This window comes from Anarrhichthys ocellatus, unplaced genomic scaffold (assembly GCF_004355925.1).
Source record: "Anarrhichthys ocellatus isolate YVR2014 unplaced genomic scaffold, GSC_Weel_1.0 scaffold2994, whole genome shotgun sequence".
Lineage (NCBI taxonomy): Eukaryota > Metazoa > Chordata > Actinopteri > Perciformes > Anarhichadidae > Anarrhichthys > Anarrhichthys ocellatus.
In genome coordinates this window covers 1-6237 of record NW_022282968.1, presented here as the reverse complement: position 1 = coordinate 6237, position 6237 = coordinate 1, and the positions used below count along the sequence as shown (strand labels likewise).

Below are 6237 nucleotides of genomic sequence, written 5' to 3'. Positions count from 1 at the left end.
TGCTCCATGAAATTACACATTACCATGTTTACTTCAGTATAGTTACTGAACAGTTTTTAAACCCTTTTCATTCAGAGTTGGTCATCATTGTTTTTGCTGCTAATGGAAGTCAAACATTTAACCAAATCCATTGGCCAAACTGCCTCCACAAGGATTCAGATCACAGACAGTTCTTTAACTTATCATCCTTGTTTCTGTATGAGGAGGCGTATTAATGCCCAACTGACAACAGCCAGGTAATGCTTCACTTTTAGAGCTGAGAGCAGAAAGAAAGGGAGAGGAGAACTACTGCAGAATGACAGAAAATGTCACCTTCCCCAATTTATTTAGATTCTTCTCATCCAGTTACAGAATCCACATGTTGACTGTATTAGTTTATGGCTCATTATGTATGTTTGTCAACTTATCTTGTCCCCCTTTTCTCCTTCCCATGTGATCTTCCATCCAAAAACATGATTCTTTTACCATTTTACTAGTTGACATGAGAGATTGCAACCTCAATGAATTTCCAATTAAATTTGAAAAGTCCTGCATTTTTGAGATTACATGATTACATTTGATCATGAAAACACATAGAAATCTGATGACATACATAAGTACTATAGAAATGATTCATATTGTCTTTAGCTCATGCAAGCAGAAAGGGCTTTTAACATTTATTTCTAATATACCAAACTGAAAACATGGATGTCTTTGCATAATTAATTAAATTGTGTTTGAATAATGATGACCTGCCTTTTCCTCCTCCGAGCACCTAATTAAAGAGAGATGAATTGGATTACTATAGACAGGGGAGGCAAATAGAAATTATATTGATGTTTAATCTAATCTTCCTCCCATTTGCAAAACACATCAGAAGATGTTTTTTCTGTTTCAGAGGACCCGTTATTCAAATGGACAAAATCACAAGCACCTTCCCTCTGCTAAGCTTTAACTAAGATTACTTTTCTGTGTCTTTTGAATGCAAAACACAGTCGGGAAAACATCGCTGTGTATGCAAGTCTGGTTACTTGAATATACTGATAGCATCTCTGGATCAGACAGCTCAGCAGATCTAAGTGACTCTCGTGTGATCTACTACTAATGTCAACAGATTTTCCTCACCACACCCTGGCCAGGATAAATATTGTATATCAAGCACTGTGACAGATCCAAAGAGGTTTCATCCTGGCATTACTCTAATGGTACCATCTCATCTCTCATTTGTCTCTGGTGTTGTCTAGGTGGATATGTACCAGCCCCACTGACTCCTCAACAAGGTACCAAACACCCACCTCCTCACATCTCTCCATGCACCCAAAAACACCACATTAGAAAGTGATAATAACTAGTACCGGTCATAAAAGTGTCCCTTGCACCTCAGCCTATTTTCCAATTTCTCTCTCTGCTCGTTGGCAACAAGTCAGATCATTTGGATGAGATTGGAAAAGGGTGGGTTGTCACTGTGTGTGCTTGTCAGTGCAGATGGCACAGCACAACCAGTACCTTGAACTCATGATAATCGGCATTTTCCTGAACATCTGAGATTACGGACGGTGGGATTATTTCACAGAAACACGTCTGGTTTCTTAGATAACTACAGTCCCCGCTTTCATCTCTCACAGTATCTGATGTATCGACAGCTTTCGAGGACACCTTTGTAAATGTACTATAGGCCTATGTATGAATGAATGAAATTGATTTCCCTCAACGGTTTGAGACCCAGTTTCCTCCCACAGCCCAAAGACATGCATGTCAGGTTGATCGATTACTCTAAATTGCCAGCACAGTAGTTGTGAATGTGAGCGTGAATGGTTGTCTCTGTGTCAGCCCTGTGATTACTATTTACTAGCATTGCTGGTTGTGAGATGTGGTTGAAAGGTCTGGGAAAAGTTAGTAAGTGGACCTTAAAGGGGAACTTTCCCCTCTGGTTTCCATCAATAAATCCATCTGTAATTTAAAACACAGCCCCTTCTGTCTCTAGTGTATAACAGCTTCTCTGGGAGGCGGGTGGTACAGTATAGTTGCTGTGTGCGTGCAGTGGTCAAGCGCCACACATCCACTCGTCGTAAACTCCACTCAGCCGTAACAGCAAAGCCAGGAGACCTCTTGTGGACATGACAAGTCATTAAACATTTAAATAGCATTAGGGAATGTTTAATTAAAGTAATTAGCTGATTCATTTGTTTTTTGTGTTGTTCTGCAGCCAAAGCAGCCAAGTACGGCCAATTGCAGAGCTTCCTTGGTGGTGCAGGAGGAGGAGCAGGAGGAGGAGGAGGAGTCTATAGAGGTAAAAGAGTGTTTACTATTGCCAGTCAGTTTGAAAAGAACAGATGTGTGTTTGAACATGCATTATCTCCTGTGACTTCTTAGAACAGACTGAACTCCTGATGTTTTTTGCTGCAGGTGGAGTTGCAGGATGCCGGGGCAAATTCTGTGGCAGGAGGAAGTAGAGGATCTCTTGAGATCCAGCGTGACCTCAAGACACCATGGTGCTACTGCATGATCTAGAATGTACATTTTATATGCAAACAAACCCCGTTAGAAAACATGTAAAGATGTTTGGTTTTTTTACTTACTTGACTTCATCGCCTGTTTTTATACAAACCCACCGACCCAGAATTTTGTACACGCTCCGGTGTGACGTATGTTAGTTGCAGCTTTAACTCCCCGTACTGCACCAGCCCACTTAGAATACAAAGAGTGTGTGTATGTGTCACAGTGTGTTGTTGTTGTTGTGCATGAATGTGCGTGTGTTTCGTGTATGGTTGTACTGTTGTGCGAAAGACTGACTGAACCATCGACTGTCAATGTGACCTATGAATGATTTCTCTTTCCACTGAGGTGAACTGTCCTCAGTGTCACAGCCCACACTGTCGCACCTCGCTGTGCAGAGCTTGTCATCTCTCTGACATGTCAGAGGGGTTGGGTTGGTCGAGGCTCGTCCGAAAACTGAGGAAATCTGGCCAATCTCAGTGTCGTCTCTTGCTCCCCGTTTTCTCTGCTGCTATTCTTAGGCCTGCTGGGTATAAAGCAGCGGGAATTGGGGCTCTGGCCAACCCATCTGCTCTCAGTAACTTTGCTGATTCTAGTTGCTATGCAGTTCAGTTTTCTCTGCATTTTTAATGTTGCCAAACTTGTGATGTATGAAGAGCAGTTTCTGCTCTGAGGAACGACATGCTGAAGATGTTACACGATGTTTAAAAAACATGGGAAAGCCTTCCAAGTATAGATTAATACGTAACTCGGATACTACTCTGGCATTTACATTATGTATGTGTGAATGTTTCATGATGTCTCTTGAATAGAGCGCCGTAGTCTGCTTCAAATGTTTAGTCTCATTGCAGCAGTTATTTACATTTATGTAACTTGTCATTACATGATTATTCAAGATTGTTTGCACCATTCTTTGACTCATAGCTTTATTGTTATCAGGAATGTGTGAACATCCTTTGCTTTTGCATTTATTCAGTGTTTAGAATTGTAATACAGAATAAGACTTTGTTTAATGGGAGAGACAAAGTGTTAATGTGAGGCATGAGCACCCATTGTTCTTCATTTACTTGAGCTGCTTTTAAAAAGGCCAAACTGACCAAAGGTGCATGAGCGCTGTTGCCAAGTGACCCCATCTCTCTCTGTAATTGTGTACTGTATTTTGTACTAATTTGATAAACGCTGGCTTCGGTTCCTTCACTCGGTGCTGTGTAAGAAATGTCTTTGAGCCTCGCTGGGTCAGACCTTGTCTTATGTGCCAAGGGATACCCTTCATCTTTATTTAAAGCTGTTTTTATAAGGAGGAACAGTGTGGTTTTGCACTTTTTATATTTCCACGACACACATGTGACTTGTTCCTGGAATCCAGCATTTATTTGCTTCATTAAATAACAAAATACAATGTGTTAAAAGATCTGGTGTTGTCCGTTTTGTTTTAGTTTTTCTTCACGAGTGCATTCCACTGCAGCAGCAGCAGCAGTTTGTCCTGTGAGTTGATGAAAACCACCTGGCTCAGAGTGGCCAGAGTGGCTCATAGATCAGTTTGCTATAAGCCACATACCACAAAGCAATAATATCTCAGGTGTAAGTCTTGTTGCAACAGGTCTGCTACAGCTTTTCTGTTTGTCCCAATGGGCAAAATTAATCAGGAACCATCAGATTTAATGTATTTCAAGATCAGATATGTGAAAAAGTTGGCAGAGCTCTTCATTGTAATGACAACAAACAGATTAGGGGCAGACATTTTGCCTCAGTGGTAACTTCACTGACTGTTATTGTTGTGCCAGCTGGAAATAATGAACTCATGTTGCTGTTCTCTGAAGATCTCCTGGGAGAACCACTGACCCATGATCTGCATCCTGTAGAAGTAGCTTACACTTTTGTTCCAGAAGTCTAATAACGTCCCACTTTAGAAATAGTGTCACAGCGGAACTGCAGTATAATGCTGTAATACATGTCTGTGCTAGTACAGTGTATAACTAGAGTAACTTGGTGGTACCAATAATTGGGAAAACATTTTTTGGCACTGTCCTGTTAATGTTTGTTGCCATTAGATGACGTCGTGTTGTTCTTGGATTAAATCTGAGAAAATATTTCTTCATCTTAAACTTTTTACTTATTCCTCCCTATGTGTTGAATTGTGTGCTTGCCTGTAGAAAATCCCACATTTTTACATGTTCAGCCTCCCTCTGACAGAAAGATTCAACTAATTTCACATTTTACAAGTCTCAGTCGCTTTCAGTGCACACTGCAGCTCATCAGCTGACATTTCAACCAATTTCACTACTTGCAGTACACTTAAACTGCTTTTATCTCTGACTCTTTAACATTTGAGCTGCTTTTATCTTTTACTCTCTTTCAAATAAATTTAAAAATTATTGTTTCAAAAAGCTATGTTTTTCTATGCTTTCCTTCTTTACAATTAAAAATATCAGTAAAATAAATAGAGGTTCAATTATTAAGCGGTTATGTGTTATTTCTAAGCCCCACACAGTGGTGTTCACCGCACTGCACTGGGTCCCTCCTCCCCGCCCCTAAAGCCACGCATTAATTAATAGCAGGGAGGGGTTCCTGGTTGGCCGGCTCGTGTCCACCTCTCCCCGGCTCAGCTGCTTCATTGGTCAGCAGCTCTCTTGAATGAAGCGCCGCAGAAACGTGCAGCCAGCCAGGAGGAAGCTGTGTGGGCCGCCGCAGGGAGGGACCGAAAGCACAGCAACACGACCCCCGAGCGGGCTGCTGTGGTGGTGGTGGTCGGACACCGGTTATCTGTCGACCTGAGGTGGCTGGCTCTCTGTCGGAGCTCGGTGACGGAGAGTGAATGAGGTTGATGCTGCTCTGCTGCACCTGGAAGGACGAACGCATGGGAGAGGAGGAAGGTAAGGACCGCTGGCTGCGTGGGGCGGAGGGGCGGGAGAGGAAGAGACAGCGGAACCGATGCTCCGCCGAAACTGGCACTTAGCATCATGCTTTCCACTGTGTTTTTCCTACTTTGTGCGTCGCTTTTCGTCAATCGCACTCAGACAACTGTGCAGCAGCATGGGTTGCATGTGCAGCGTCAGGCTCTATGTCATGAAGACATGTTTTCTCTCGAGTTGATGCACCCCTCATGTTTGGATGCAGCGGTCACCCTCAGGCCATACACAGTAGTCATTTCATCTAAGATGTATACATATATTCTGCTTATAAACAGCAAGTTACATTAATACAACTAAACCGAGGACTGTGGTGTGATTAATGCAAAATGACACAGTTTTATAAGGTGCAGCTTGAAGTTATTGTCTTGCCAAACATCACTTAAAGGTGCTTCAGAGTTGAAGGGATGAGGAGCTGCAGCTCCTTTGGCAATTGCACATCTAATAGCATCAGAGATTACAATCTCCCCCCAACGATCCTCAACTATCTCCTTCTTTGTGAAGGGTATTGATTTAATTATGTCTCTCAGTAGAAGATAACAAAGTTTTACCTCAATCTAATTTGTTGAGAGGATCATTAACTGAAGAAATCATTCTGGCACAATGGTTTCCGACCTGGCACCCACCATGAGTACGGGTTGTGAGATGATTAAGTATATTCATGCTACATAAAGCAATGTTCTGTTTTTAATTTACCTCTAATCTTTTTTTATTTGTAAATTACTTTATTTTTACCTTTGAGGACCATCGGTTGTGTCATAAATCAGTGGAAAGGACCCAACAGAAATCGGAATAGGGTCATTTATCTTAAGGAGGTGGAGGTGAAGGAAGAAGACAGTATTAGGATGCTGTT

The 6237-nt window shown here is 41.9% G+C and overlaps 1 long non-coding RNA gene across 1 annotated transcript; it reads left to right on the top strand.

Moving 5' to 3' along the window:
- The first annotated feature begins 263 nt into the window (after window positions 1–263).
- On the top strand, window positions 264–3884 carry LOC116378682 (uncharacterized). The gene is made up of 3 exons (XR_004212321.1): window positions 264–1259; window positions 2186–2269; window positions 2386–3884. It is a non-coding gene; the product is annotated as an uncharacterized LOC116378682 (long non-coding RNA).
- Window positions 3885–6237: the final 2353 nt, after the last annotated feature.